Source organism: Cynocephalus volans, chromosome X (assembly GCF_027409185.1).
Source record: "Cynocephalus volans isolate mCynVol1 chromosome X, mCynVol1.pri, whole genome shotgun sequence".
NCBI classification, from domain to species: Eukaryota; Metazoa; Chordata; class Mammalia; order Dermoptera; family Cynocephalidae; genus Cynocephalus; species Cynocephalus volans.
This window is the reverse complement of record NC_084478.1, coordinates 23,691,211-23,707,238: the sequence shown is the minus strand read 5'-3', so window position 1 is coordinate 23,707,238 and position 16,028 is coordinate 23,691,211. Positions and strand designations below refer to the sequence as shown.

Genomic DNA, 16,028 nt, shown 5'->3' with positions numbered 1-16,028 from the left:
TCCTCCATCTTGGCCTGGGTCACTCCCGCCCACCCTTCAGGCGACTAACTGCAGCATGATCCCTCGAAGGCTCCCTGAGCACCTGCTCACCAGGTTGGCCCAGCACCCTCTTCTTGGCCCAGCACTTGTGGCAGCTGGAGGAAGCACCTGACCAGGAATGTCCTTTACAACTCCATCCTCCCCAGCAACTAAGCCCCATGGTTGTGGGGACTGTGTCTGTCTCCATCACAGCTGCATCTCTCAAGACCTGGTTCCCCACAGGTGTTCGAGGTACTAGCTGAAAGACCTGAGGAGGCTTCCTTGGTGACAGAGATTTTAACGTCAAGAACTGAGAACCGTGACATGATGGCCAGCATGACATGACAGTACTGAGGGGCCCTCGCTTTCTCAAATGCCAGCACCCCCCAATTGCAGGACCGTTTATACTTTCAAAACTTTTAAATGCTTGTCCTTTAGAAGGAGAGTCTCATATCCCTACCTGTAAGATCTGAAGGACCCCCAAAGTCCTGCCTGATCTATAAGAGGGACGTAGCCGAACATGAACCTGACCTAGCCTCACAGGGATGGGAACTCTGTCAGTTAGAATTTCCATCCCAACATCTACTGCATTTCCTCTGCTGCAGGCACTGCGTCGGGTGCTGTGATGCAAAGGTGAACAAGATCATGAAAAGGAATGAAGTCCTGGTACTTGGTAAGAAGGCGGATGAACCTTGAAAACATGGTGCTAAGTGAAAAAAGCCACACACAACGGTAACGTAGATTCCATTCACATGAAATACTCAGGACAGGGAAATCTATAGACAGAAAGCTGGCTGGTGGTTGCTAGGGGTCAAGGGAAGGGGAGATGGGGAGTGACTGCTTAGAAGGTATGGGGTTTCTTTTTGGGGTGATGAAAATGTTTTGGAACTAGACACAAGTGGTGGTTGTATAACATTTTGAATGTTCTAAATGCCACTGAATTATACCCTTAAAATAGCTTAATTTTATGTTATGCAAAGTTTACCTCAATCATGTTTGTATTTCATAAAAAAAGGTGAACATGGAAACACACAGCAAAGCAGGTCACAGCAGTTTGTCTGCCTCCTGAGATTCTGCCATCCCCTGTCAAAAGGAGGGCTCTCAGCAGTGTGGCCTTGACTTGGGGACAAAGGCACAAAAAGAGAAACTGAGGGGCACTAAAGACACATTTCACTCACAGACCTGAACTTTATTTCTTCATATCATCTTTTCAAGAAGAGTGTAAGATACAAAACTCACATGATCCCCAGCGATGCTAAGCAAGGAGGCCAACATTGTGATTTCACCCGTCTCTTTTCACGCATGTCCCTGCTACTAGCTGGCTGTGAATTAGCTCTTCTCTCTGTACTGCTCTCCTTGACCCTGCTGCACCTGAGCTACAGGGAAGAAGGCTACACCTAAGTGAAAAGAGAGAAAATCACATCTGACTAACTGTGTCCAATGAAAGCGGGAAGCAGAGTTACTTCCTATCACTACCCACAAGGAACAATTGAGGGGTCCAGGCAGAACTCTTTAACTGGCTATCAACAAGCCATCTGCCTGGAGAAGTGTTCAAAGTTAATGTAACTGTAATTCCAGAACACCATAGTGAATACCTTGGAAAGCATCATCTGAAACTTTGTGAACATGTAAGAGGTAGAGAGAGAGTTCAAGATTCACCTTGCCCATTTTCCCATGTTCAATGGCCAGAGTGTTACATCTGTACCAGTCTTTAGCCCTGGTGCCATGTGCTTTGTATGTGCATGAGTTTGGGAATGTATCCACTGAACTCAGAGGGCCATCGCGTAAAAGGGGACCAGTAGGAAGTTTGTGAATCCTACAGCGGCTCCTCACCTGCAGGCCTAACTCCCTACCTGGGGTCTTTAGGCCAGGGACATCTAATGTATGTCTGCACTGCCCAAGAGGTGTTTTACATTCTCAAACCAAAGTTAAAATCAGTTTTCTTTATACTTTTATGTGTATATTTGTGTGTATATATTTTTGAAGGGAGCGTGTACGTCAAAATGTACCTTATTTAAGATATGCAAAAGTTTGACTCAGGATTTCAAACACAGACCGGTAATAAACTTCCAAGGGATTATCTTGATAGTGCCTTGAGCCAAATAATAGCACCTTGTTTTCAAATACCCTCCTTAACTGAATTAACTGAGCAGGTTTACAGAATATTAGACCATTGCCACCTCAATTCAGAAGCTAATTCTGCTTTTTTTCCCCTTTATTTTGTATTACGGAAAACTTCAAATTCATACAAATATAGTGAGAATACTATAATAAATCCACCCATGAATCCAATACTCCATTTCAATAATTATGTGTTCAAGGTAAATCATGTTTTATTTACACCCCCCCTTCCACTTTCCAGGTTATTTTGAAGCAAATCCCAGACATCATATCAACTCATTCATAATTGTATTTTTATAGGGAAATAACCTCCTATTTTATAGTTTCTTTTCCATAAAAATGATCTGTATGAAACAGCCCCTGGTGATAGTTTATTACAGAATATGAAAACAATAAATTTTTCAAAATTAAAAAGATAGCAAAAAAGCCTAGTAACCCAATAGACTTTATCAGTATCAACGTAACCTTTCATGTAACCACTTTACTTCTCTCTTGATATCTTCACCCTCTTCTTGGATAAGAGCTCAGATTAGGAACTTTATATTCTTCCTAACTTGAAAGACCATGTTCAGCATGAAACTGCATAATTTATAATTGCAGGGCTGATCGGTTAGCTCACTTGGCTAGAGCGTGGTGATGATAACACTAAGGTCAAGGGTTTGGATCCCCTTAACTGGCCAGCTGCCAAAACAAAACAATCAACCAACCGAACAAAAAAGTTATAATTGCAGCTCAGCAGAGTAAAAGGATTAGATGAACTGAAATGCTTAAGATTAAGCCTTAATAAAAGAAGACACAACAATCACAATTCCTTGAACTTGTTAAGTCAAGTGAACAGATATGATGTTGATGGGGGGGAGGGGGGAGAGGGAGCGGGGAGAGGAAGGGAGGAAAAGGAGGAATTGGTAAAGGGACACGAAAATCAACTACATTGTATATTGATAAATTAAAATGAAATAATAAAATAAAAAACCCACAAAGTTTGGCTTATGTAATGGAACCAAGTTGTGACTGAAGAAAACATGTCCAGCTATGAAAACAACAAAGTATAGTGTTCAAGGTTCCCATAAGCTTTATTGCTATTTTAACTTTCATGTGCAATGCTCAATTCATAGTAAATCTTCCCTTTTTTAATAATTTGTGAAACTGAAACAAAAAGTGTGAGATGGAAATATTTAGTGATAAGCTAATAAAGCATACATTTTAGTAAAAAAAAAAAAAAAAAAAAGATTAAGGCTTAATGTACACCCTTAAAACTTAGCAAGAGTCTAGTACCAGAGGAGCAGGAAAAATAGTTGTTCAATAACACCACACAAGAAGTTGACTCTGTGACTTCAAATGGTACAAGCTATGAGAAAACTCTCTGAAAATGCTAGTGAGTGATACATACGTGCAAGTTATTAGTACTACAATTAAGTTGGCTAAAATGCTACCCATGATATAAATGCAAAAACTAAGAAAACAGAAGGCAGTTTTGGATGACTTAATATTTTTTCTTTTTAAGCCATTACCATCAAACAATTGGAACTAATCAGGATTCCTTCAGATAAAATTGATTTGACACTAAAAAATTTCAAAAACTGCTAAAAGATATGGGGAAGCCTTGCCTTAATGCTTCCTTTCCATTGACTTCCATTCCTGAATTGGAGCAACAGTGAGGGATTCTCTCATGTCAAGCACTGTGCTTGTGTAAAGATGAAAAAGTCATGCTCTTTCCCCCTTCCCACAAGCTTGTAATCTACAAGGAAAAACTATTTAAACAAATAACTTCTAGGGCCGAGCCCGTGGCGCACTCGGGAGAGTGCGGCGCTGGGAGCGCGGCGACGCTCCCGCCGCGGGTTCGGATCCTATATAGGAATGGCCGGTGCACTCACTGGCTGAGTGCCGGTCACGAAAAAGACAAAAAAAAATAAATAAATAAACAAATAACTTCTCTCTCTTTTTGGTTACCTTTTTTAAAGTTATGGTAAAATATATATAATATTTATCATTTTAACCAATTGTGAATGTACAATTCAGTGGCATTAAATACATTCACAATGTTGTGTAACCATCACCACCATCTATACCCAAAACTTTTTCATCATCCCCAACATAAACTCTGTACTCATTAAACAATAACTCCTCCTCCATCCCCCATCTCCTGGTAACGTCTATTCTACTTTATGTCTCTGTGTATTTGCCTGTTCTAGTTAACTCACATAAGTGGAATCCTATGATGTTTGTCCTTCTGTGGCTGGCTTACTTTACTTACTAGCATACTCAAACAGATATTTCTTAATCCAAGCCAGATGCAATGACAGCCTTGATTTAGTGCAATGAGAACACAGGGGCAGAGGCTCTAAGTTTCAGGAAGGGGCAGAGGGATGGACAGGGGAAACTTCAAGAATGATGAGGACATGGTGGGAGCAGTGATTGGACGCCAAGGCCAGAGACGACAGTTGGGGTTGAAATATGCAGAACCTTAGGTTTATTCAGTAAACAATTCCAGTATCAGGGATATGTGGGCAAACGTGGAAAAGCTCTCCTTGCTTCCTTGCAATCTAGTTGGGAAGAGAGACTTAGTAATTTCCAGGAAGATGATGCCAAGGACAACATACACTCAACAGAAAGGACGTGCCAGCTTCACCTTCAAAGGGAAGGCTGTGATAAGACAAGGCCAAGGGCATGTCTGCCAGCAAACAGATGAGTGGACACACACGTGGCCAGGGCTCAGGGCCCTGCATGAAAGGCTGCGTGGAGGGTCTGAGGCCTGCTAGCATGGCACCCAGAGAAGTCTGGGGAAATGACCCTTGGCTTTGCTTCACAAAGAGCTGCAGGAAAGCACTCAGGAGAGGCTGAGCTGGTGGAGCAGGCTGAGGCTGACTGCCAGGATTGTGGTCATGCCTTGGAAACTGCCCTAAACTCTGCAGTCATGCTGTCTGTGCACAATGCCGAGGCTGGCAACCAATGACACTTGGCCCACAGGAAGTGTCTCCTGCACACTGCAAGACCGGCTCTCTAGGGATAGGGGGCAGGAGGGCTCCAGTGGGCCTGAAGTTACTCTCACCCTCTTAGTATTCTCCTCCACAAAGCCCACCACCCAGTGGCAGACTGGCTGGTAGTGGTCCAGAAGTCTGAACCTCTGCCTGTTCCCCAGGATGCAGCTGATCTTACTGCAGGGGACACTGACTCTGCAGACCTCATTTTGTGTCCTTTAGACAAAAACAAAACAACCTCCCCAAAACAAAATAATCCTCCCAAACCCGGTTTTTGGAACAAAGCCTAGAGTGTATCTGAGCACCCCATCATTCCAAGTCTGCTATTTATATTTGTCACACACCGGCCAGACAGATGCCCAGGGGGTACAGTGGAAGGTGGGGCTGGGTGGGGATTTGAGATTGATTTGGGAAATATGAATTTCCCATAGATGCGAGGCCTTGCAGGTGTTATTCCATGTGTACCAGCGGAAGCACTGATGGCTTCTGATGACACCAACAGCGAGCACAGGATGGCAGGGAGTGGGCGAAGAGTGCAGCTGGCCAAGTCAGGGAGGGGGTGATCCCTTCAGCTATCTTTCATTCAGTCCTTCACTCTCTCACTCTTACTTTCATCAAGATATCAACTGAACAGCTATTAAATGCCAGATACTGTTTTAGGCTCCTTGGGGACAAAAAAAAGTCCCTACCCTTGCGGAGCTTACATCCCAGTAGAGGGATGCAGATAACAAACAACAAATGTAATAAGTCCATCAGTTGTACAGACAGTTAGAATATGTTCAGTGAAAAGCAGAGCAGGGGAAGGAGAATTTGGAGTGCCACCAGGGAGGAAGTGTTGTATTTTTAAATGAATCACTCAGGAGAAACCTCATTGAGAAGGTGAAGTTTGAGCAAAGGATTGAAGGAGGTAGGGAATTAGTTATATGGGTATCTAGAGGAAGGGCACTCCAGGCAGGGGAAATGCCTGTGCAAAGATCCTGAAGTGGAAGCATGTCTGGCACATTCAAGAAACATAAAGGAGGCCAATACGGCAGGAGTGGAGTGAACCAGGAGGAAGGCAGTAGGAGATGAGGTCTGGGGATAATGGACGCCAGACCCAGTAGACTTCTAGGCCATCCTAAGAGTTCTTTCTCTAAGTTGGGGTCTCTCAACCCAGGCACTATTGACATTTTTGACCAGATGATTCTTGGTTGTAGGGGGCTGTCCTGTGCATCACAGGGTGTTTAGCAGCATCCCTACTGGCTGGCATCTGCTAGATGCCAGTAGCACCCTATACCAGAGTTGTGACAACAAAAAGTGTCTCCAGGCATTGCCAGATATCCCATGGGCGGGGGAGGGGTTACCCTAGATTGAGAACCATTGCTCTAAGTGAAATGAACAGACAAGGGAGGTTTTTGAGCAGAGGAGTAACAATCTAATTTACATTTTTAAAAGGTCACTCAGTGTGTCCTATTGAAAATTGCCTTGGGCAGTTGGTGGGTGGGCAGGGAAAAAGCAGGAGGACCATTTAGGATAATCCAGGGACTTGAACTAAGCATGTCACAGTAGAGGTGGTAAGAAGTGGTTGGATATTGGATATATCTTGAAGATACAGTGAGTAAGATGTGAAAGAAAGGAGTTGAGGATTACTGGAAGATTCTTGGCCTAAGCAACTGGAAGGATGGAGTTACCACAAACTGAAATATGGAAGACAGTGGGTAGAAGAGGTTTGGGGTGGGAAATCAGTAGCTCAGGTTTGGGCATGAAAAGTTTGAAATGAAAGTACAATAATCCAAGTCGGAGAATATGAAGCACCGAACTGCGCATGGCCATAGAAATGGACAAGGTCTGCTGTATTCAAGAGATAGCCATTTTGATTAAAAAAAAAAAAGAAGTACAGTTTGGCACTCAACTGGAGGAGAGAAAAGGGAAGAAGTAGAAGCCTTGTGATTTTGCAGCTGGCATGATGCTGGTGGTAGGGGGAGGATGAATCCCTGAACATAGAAATAGAACCTGGCATGAGAAACAGGGGAGGGAAAGATAATGGTCTCATCACTAATCATATTGGATTTGAGGTGCCAATGGGAAAGCCGAGAGGAAAGGTCTAGAAGAGAGTTGGCAAAGCAGCTCTGGTGCTCAGGAGCAGTCACAAGCTAGATCCAGAAGAAAAATCCCCTGTCTGCCCCCCCCCCTAGGAGTTACAGGTATATCAAGGGAGACTGACAAAAAGAAGTGATTAAGGATGCCGAGAGACTGAGAAGGAATAGTCAAAGGCAATCAGGGAAGAATCAGCATGGAAGGAGGGATCCAGGAAAATTCAAATAAATAGAAACTCAGCTAATGCTAAGCTACAATATCTGTAACAATACAACGCTCAGTCCTAAGGCCGATCCCCTCTGTTAAATGAAAAGTAAAAGTTTATTGAGTTGGTTATTTAAACTTACTCACTGAACTCAAAATCCAAGCTTGTAAAATCTCAAATAATGTTTAATCATCAAACACAGCACATAACTGTATTCCACGAAAAATCTGTCCATAATTAAATTTGGCCATAAAGATGGGTCTATGGGCTTGATGCGCCACAGGGAAGCTAAGCTTTCTGTGCTATGTGCCTTTACTATCACTGATTATTTATGTATATCCTTGGATTTTACTAACATATCCCTTATCTGCTGTTTTGCAGACTTAGAAATGTGTGAGAAAAAAAGATTCTGAAAGCCCTCAAAGAATCACTCATAAACCATATATTTATTAAATGACAAGTAGTTTGAACTCTGCCTGATTAAGCCATTTATACTTATGCAAAACAGCAAAAAAAAAAAAAAAGTACTCAGACTAAAAGTTACAATTACATTGAAAAAAATTATTTGATTCCCATCAGATTTATCCTTCATCTTCTCACCTCCTGATTTCAAAAGGAAGCAAGACTTGGCTTCTGGTCAAGATGGCAGAATAGACAGTCCCCAGACTCACTCTCTCCCACAAATCAACCAATTTACAACTATGAAAAAGCAACAACAGCCAAGCTGGGGCTGCTAGAGCTCAGGGGAAGAGGAGGAGAGACCTACGGAGTGCGTGTAGGCAGGAGAAGCCACGATGAGAGAAAGAAAAAACCACTCCTACCATTTTGTGCTGTGGCCACTTTAATTCTGGAGCTGCTGAGTGCACGGAGCAGGAGCTGGCAAAAGCCACAGCTGTGCGCTTTGGATGAAGTTGCTTGGAGGCAGCAGGGGAGAAGAGGGCCTTGGTGGCCCTCAGGACAGTAAGACCACTAATAGGGTTCCTGTGGGCCCACATAGAAGCAAGGAGTGACAACAACTGAAAAAAAGGAGCCAGTCATAGTCCAGTGAGTCATTGCAAGGGACCAGTGTATGGCCCATCCCATGGGAAGTGTTTGGAGCATGGGGGGTGGGGGAGACAGGCCCACCAGGAAAACACTGGGGCACAACAAGGACAGCTGACCAGCACCCCAGTTAGCGAAGGACCACTCAGAGGAGACTGGTCACGAATATAGAATTGCATGGGGTGCAGTTTGATGAAAAGACTCAGGCCCAGATCAGAGTTTCTACACAACCCAGGTGCACCAGGTCTCTGGAGAGCTGGAAGTACCTATAAGGTCAACTGTAAAAACCTGAGCTGCACAAAAAGCCTTCCCTAGGGAATCAGCAGCAAAGCAGCAATTTAGCTCAACCACATAGCTCAAGTACTGGTCCCTACAGGAAGTTTCCCCATTTTAGAAGTAAGCAAAGGACAAAAAGTTAGTTCCGGCCAGGCATACTGCCAGTGCCTTGGGGCCCACTCGGGTACCTGAGGTACGGATCTGGGCACTGGACCCCCCCCCCCCCCCCACAACCAGGCACACCACCAGCACCAAGGAGCATGCCAAAAACATCATCTCCATGTGGGTGGCCCACCACAGCCACCACAATAATTACGGCTCAGCGAAAGCAGCTAGATGCCACAACCACCATGCAGACAGTCCACCAGCCACTGGAGTGCATTGACACAAGAAAGTCACCAGCAGAGACCAAGAGGATACCTCTCTCCACAAAGCCCCTTCCAGAGTGACAGAAGCATCTGCTCTATGGTAATATTGGGGAACATGAACACACCTCTCAGCACTGGACAGATCATCTAGGCAACAAATCAACAGAGTAACCATTACTCTTTCAGAAGGAGAGAAGAAATCTAGGGTTATCAGAAGTGGGAGGGGGGAGGGAGAGGAGGATAGGGAAAGATTGGACAAGGGACATAAAGAGTAAGTATGATTTGTAACAATATATATGCTAGTAGTATTGATTCGATCAACATGTCAACGTTGAACCCCCAAAATATGTATAATCGGTTATGATTCAATAAAAATTAAAAAAAAAAAAAAAAAGGAAGCCTTTTGGAATTCCTTGAAATCTAAGTTAGAGGTTATGTTGCCATATCTTGACTGAGAAAGCTTAGTTTTTTCCTTTCACCCACTTCTCTCTGAGAGCATGATCCCAATCTGGGATTGCCAGAGGTTTCAAAATACGTGTCTAGTAATGGCTCTGTGTCCTGCAACTAACTTCCCAGTGTGGCCAATCAGATGATATGCATTTCCTCCTTTCCATCAGATTTTCAAAACCTTCATATTCACTGATTCACTCACAATTCACTCAACCTTTATTGCATCCTAACAACAGTGGAAGCCTTTTGCCTGGCTCCAGGGAGAAGAGGGCAGGTCTGCACAGGCACAGAGAATGGTACCCTTGCTGCTTTTGGCCTTTCAGTGAATTCCAACCCAGGTACTGACTTAAAAATATCTGAGTAATGGAAGAAAGCCCTAGAAAGCTGAAATATCTCCAACATATCTGAGAACAGTGGTCACTCAGGGATGTGCAGGAATGGCTCAAAGGTAGAGTCTGGGGCAGCTTCCCTCACCAGAGAAACAGGGCTACTCCTCTTCATACTCCAGAAAGGCTTTCAAACAGCAGACTGGAAATGGCCAGATTATCAGCAATGGAAGAAGGGAAGCAGAAAGCAATGTGGTTTTCAGTAGCTGAGACTGAACAAGTTCTATCGAAACTAAGGTGTACACATTAACTCCCCCTATTTCTCAAACTTTCCCAGCGAAAATAGTAGGGAGAAGAGGGCACTGACATTAATATTAACGAGTTGCCACCGGCCTGAGCGCAGAAGCATTTGACCAATGCCTCAAAGAATCTCAGCCACCAAAAATGTTTGGAGGTTGCTCTCCTCCAGCTCTGGGGCGGAGCACAAAACAAAAAGGCCAGAAGGAATTGTGCAGTGAAGAAAACTCAGATTTGTCTACATGGCACAGTTGTGATTCTGATCCCCTGCCCTGGGGTTGGCTGTGAGTCTGTCCATAGCCACTGGCATAGTGAGAGGGTGAGGAGGGTGGTCAGAAACACAGTGCAAACCCGAGTGAGTACCAGCTTACTGCGCCTCGGTTTTTGGAACTGCAAACTGCAACCTCAGATTTGCAACCCTTACCCATTCTGCAGCTATTTCACAGCAGGCTGGACTTTCTTGAGTTATTTAGATTCAACCAACCCTAACAACACCCCCTCCCAAGGAACTGCCCTCTCGCTCCCACAAATTCTCTGGGACAGCTGTTCTTCCATCATAGTGCTACGAACCGTAAAGAAGATGAAGCAGTCTGGTGACCCCCATAGTGGAGGAAGAGGACTGAGGTGAGGAAGGGAGATGCCTCATTACAGCACCACCCCCCAAGTCCCCCGGGGCGCCCCGACGGGACCCACGAAATACTCGCAAGACCAACAGCTGTCCGGGCTCTGGGACCTGGAGCGGCGGGGTTGGGGGTCGTGGGGAGGGTCACGGATCGCTATGGGTCGGCCCGCCCGCGCTGTCGCCCCCACTCCATTCGGCCGCCCATCCTTACCTCAGCGATGCCCCAGGTCAAGAACCTCGCGGCTCGCGAGCCTCCCGACACCCGCTGCCAGCGCGCCCAGCCATTATAGCCACGCCCCGCCCCGCCCCACACCACCCCACACGTTCGGGCCACGCCCCCACCTGACAGACCAGCGCCCCGCTACGTTGATACGTACCGCCCTGACCACGCCCCACCAGACCGTGCGGGCCTCCGCTCTCCGCCCTGGCCACACCCCTCCCGCCGAAGCCGCGCCTTGCGCTTCGCGTGAACTAGCCCCTCCACCCTAGGCCACGCCTCTGCGCTCCACTCTGGCCCCGCCCCCGCCCCTCGCCCGACCAACCCCCCTCCTTTTCCCTGCCCACCGCTAGTGGCGTTTGTGGGGTGAAATCGGACTGCAGGCCTACGGTCCTCGTCTAAGAAATGACTTTTTTCAGATTCTCTCCAAACACCACGACTTGATGTGTTAGGAACAGGTGACTCAGTAGAGAAGCAACACTGGACGTGTCCTTTCCCGCTAGTTTTCATGCCCAATTTACTCGAGTTTCTTCGAGCCAGTTTTCACGTCCTCCAAACTGGATCTGTGAACCCGTGTTCCTTCCAGCCAGTTTTCATATCCTGTAAACCAGAACTGTGAAAGCGTGTTTCTTCTAGCCCTACAGGCCGATCTTAAATGCTAGGCAGATGAGTGGAGTATGCAGAATTCCTCTACTTCCTGACGTCTCCTCTCCATGACCTTTGCTATGCACCTAGTGCCCTCTTGCTGTCTAGGGCCTGTGGAGACATCGCCCCACTTAGACTGAAACTCTGGTTGCAGCCCCGTGCTCTGAGATCACTCTGCTGCTATTTTTGCTCCTGCCATTTACAACTCTGCGTTTTCTTCACAAGAAAAACGTGAAGCGGTTATAACCATCTTTCTTCCCCTGTGTGTAAATCTCTGACTCATTCATTCAAGTCACATTTATCGAGTACATGCGTCCCTGACAAATAAGACAAGCTTCAAGGAGCTTAAGAAGTTGTCCTAACTTGGGTTTTGACAAGAAATGATGAGAAAGTTAGGGAAGATGTGGCAAGGGGTCAATAGGTGGAAAAAGACTTGGTCTTCTTGATTCCATTAGTAAAAATATTTTTGAGTGGCAAACACAGGAAGCCACTTTTATAGTACTTAGTACACTTCTCTACACAATAAATTCTCAATAAATATTTATCGAATATTTACCCTTTTCACATGTATAGAAAGACATAATCTCCCCCTTTATAGCAATAGGATTTGCTACTTATGCCAATGATAACGATTTTATGATCACGTTTTAGTTACTTTTTCTTCTTTTCCCATCCTCCATTTCTGGCTCGAAGACAGTGAGAATATTCAAAATGTTGTGCTAGGATGAACACAGAGAAAAGAACAAGTTTCAGTAGAACACCCTGACCCTGGGAACCCTGCTTCATCTGCAAAATGTTTCAACTGTCGGTCATTTTTTTCTCTGAAAAATGACAATCTCACAGAGATTGGTTAAAATGCAACCTCTATAAAAATTACTGAGTTGATTGCAACCTGTATAAAAATTGAGTGATTCTACCTCACCTTCTTCCACAAATGATTGAGGCACCTTACTAAAATATAGACAGTACTAGATAAAAGAGTTAAAGAAACCAAGGAAAGAGGAGCTGAACGGAAGGAGAGTAATGCAACCAATAAAATTAACACTTATGCATGCATTCCACTGGATCCGGAGCAGTCGTCAAGGGCAGGCCAGAAATTTGACTCTAAGTTTTTGAATTGCCATAGAAAAGATAAATAGTGACTATTTTAAGGTTTCCAGTATTCATAAGATAAAAGTCACCCAGGTTTTTGTTTTGTTTTGATAGAAGCACAGTTTTTCTTGAATTTTAGTCCTGAGGGAAAGTCTGTTTCCTCATGAAGATGATGTAGTGAGCTGAGTGGAGACTTAAGTGTCATAAGGAGTTACATGCAGATCCCCTCAATGGAAACTGTTGGCACAATCAGAGTGCATTAAATCAATTCTATAAACCATTAAAACTTTTCTGTCCACTTGAGCACACAGGCCCTCAATGATCGTCTTTCCCCAGGATGACAAATAGGTTTCAACTCGCACGTCAACTCTGGTCCATTCATAGTAGCTGCCTGAAATAAACTGTGTTGTGAAGTTTTGTGGCTGAGTCCAGGCTCAGAAAGGAAAAGTTCTGTGATTAATTAACACTGTCTGTCGTGCGTAAAGGACAGGTGAGCATACAACAACCTAGCTGGCATCCCTGAGTTGTAGGAATGGAGAGAGATTTTACAGTCCTCCAGAAACAGCATTTCTCATTATAGGGCTGTTGATAATTATCACATGGGAGAGAGTTCAAAGTCATTGTCACTGGCCAAAACAAGGGCAGAAATTTTGAGATGTTGATTAATTGATATGCTTTGTATGTCAACCAGGAGGAAGGTAGTTTAAGGTTCTGTTATAAAAATGAGAGCATCTAACCAAAGTGGTACATGGCCTGAGGACCCCTCCACCTCTTTATAAAGGCTGGCAAAGTAGGTAGGTATGGGCAGGGCTAAACACTTTTGGGTAAACTCCAACCGGCAACAAATGGATGACTAAAGACCAAACATCCTACCTCTGTGTACGGCTGCAAGAATTTTAGCTTAGCAATACAAGCATTGTGTGCCAAGATCATGGAAAACCTTTGGTATAATGCCTAAGAAGCAGTATAAATATGTGAACATCTAGGAAGGAATATCAGAAGACTCAGTACAGTCTTGCTTTGACTGTATGGGACCCACTATGACTTACTGGTATTCATTCACAGAATGAGACCCAAAAAGAGGTACTCATGTGTAGTGTTTAAGAAACTGTCCTTTACACCTCTAGTTTAAGAATATGAGGATACTGCAAAAAATACATGGAAAAATAAATTAAAAGATAATGTGAATCTTCCCATGAACTTTTTGAAAACTGCTCCATAATGTTGGCAAAATTATACTCACTCAGTTTGTCTGAGTTAATTTTTATTTCCAAGCAGCAGTGATTAACTTTCCCTGAAGTAAAAAAAGGTTAGACTGTGAAAAATAAGTCAAAGTTCATAACAGTGATGGCTGTTAATTAACCTACAAAATTTGATGAGACTTTTGAATATGCTAGTTTCATGAGATTTTCTCATAAAATAGAGTATAAAATATCAGGATGGAGACAAAAATATTCTAAAACCCAGAATTCTTTGTTTATGATCGATCCTGGAAGTTATTTTTGTTTTTTGCTTTTTGTTTTTCCTAGCTAGAAATGAGATAAAAAGTGCAATAGACCTGAAGACACTTCTTTCCCAACAGTTTTGGGCTCCATAGAAGTCCAGTTTATGACTAGGATTAGTCAGTTCAGTTATATTCAGAAACCAAATATTCATGGGCTATGAGAAGTACAAAAATGAACCAAGTATAGTCTCTGCCCTCCAGAAACTTATAATTTTATAGGACACAAAAGTAGATCATGTGAGCAATAGATGCATATGCAAATGTGGACAAAATGCTAGGTCCCACATGGATACTCCCTGGAGGTCACTCTCCCTGGGTTCTGTCCAAGTGGCATTGGGAGTGGGGGCACAGGGCTCTGCCCCATCATGAACAGTCCCTTTTCGTGATGATGGAGATGATGCTGGGCCTTGAGACTGCGCCTGCATATTCCGACAACTTCTCAGAGTCTGCGGACAATGAGGAGATAAACCATGCAGGAAAGTCTTCTACAGCAACAAAACAAAATAAAACAAACAAACAAACAAACAAGAAAAACAAAGCTATGGGAACACAGGAGATGGAGAGGATAAGAAGTAAATGGATTTGATGAGCCAATTATAAGACTCTACAACAAAAGCAAAAGAAAGCAAAGATTTCTCAAAGGAGGTGATATGATAAATTAAAAGAGACCTGGAATAATGACTAAGATGTTTAAAGGTAAAAAATCAAAGCTCACAGGATTCAAGTTAAGCAAACGGTGTGAAACACACACACACACACACACACACACACACACACACACACACACACACACACACACACACACACACACACACACACACACGGCAGAGGTAGGACGTGGCCAACTTGCAGGGACTGGCGGGTAGAATGGCTCGGAGGGGCTAGGGGAGGGAGCATGAGTGTATATGCACCTGAAAAGCCAAGTTAGATTCAGAGCTTAGAGAACAAAGTATTTGGATTCTCTGACTTGGCCCTGGGGCACTAATGAAGATTTCAATGTGGAAAGGACTTCTGTGTAAATGACAGGAGAAAGATAATGGAAGGTAGTAAGGGCAGTCCATGACAGTGAGTTTTGATATGTCTGTTTTTACTAATCAAGGGCTGTTGGACTGGCAGGATATATGGAAAGTGAGGGCCAGCAGGACCCTAGTGGGAACACAAAGAAGGGAAACATGGCTTCCTTCCCAAACAGCATTTGTGGGAATCAAAACTGGTCCCAAAAGGAAGGTACCAAAAACATGTAGACTCTTCTTATAAAGAATTTTCCATCTTATTACTCAATATGAACAGTTAAATGTTTACTTAAGAAGGGGATATATAAAAGGGATTAAATTTGAGTACAAAATTTGTATTAAAAATTGAAGCCAGATATTTTTTTCATGAGCCTTAAACAGAAAAATAAAATGAAATTTTGATTAGGCAAGTTAGATAAAGTACATGAGGGAGGGTAAAATGAATCAGTTATAGTAGCAATGACATTCCTTGAGATTTGATTGGAAATAAGAATCATAGGTTTGATTATTCTACTTTCTCACTAGCCATCTTAAGAGGATAAATGATCTTATTGTAATAGTAAATTCAGAATACAGAGCAAATGATAAATTATAAGCTTATTTTATATATATTAGACTAAGCTCTCATTTTAACTAGTATCCCATGGAGTTTATTAAACGATAATCTTTAGGGAAACACTATTCAGGCCTTTGGTAATTTCTTCCTCCTTATCAATTGAATTAAAGGAAATAATCCCAAATAAGAAGAACAGGAGTTAATAAAGGGAAACAACAAGAGA

The 16,028-nt window shown here is 43.6% G+C and overlaps 1 non-coding gene across 1 annotated transcript; it reads left to right on the top strand.

The window, feature by feature from the left end:
- Positions 1–14,517: 14,517 nt before the first annotated feature.
- LOC134368803 (small nucleolar RNA SNORA73 family) lies at positions 14,518–14,721 on the top strand. The gene has a single exon (XR_010022504.1). It is a non-coding gene; the product is annotated as a small nucleolar RNA SNORA73 family (small nucleolar RNA).
- The last annotated feature ends 1,307 nt before the right edge of the window (positions 14,722–16,028 follow it).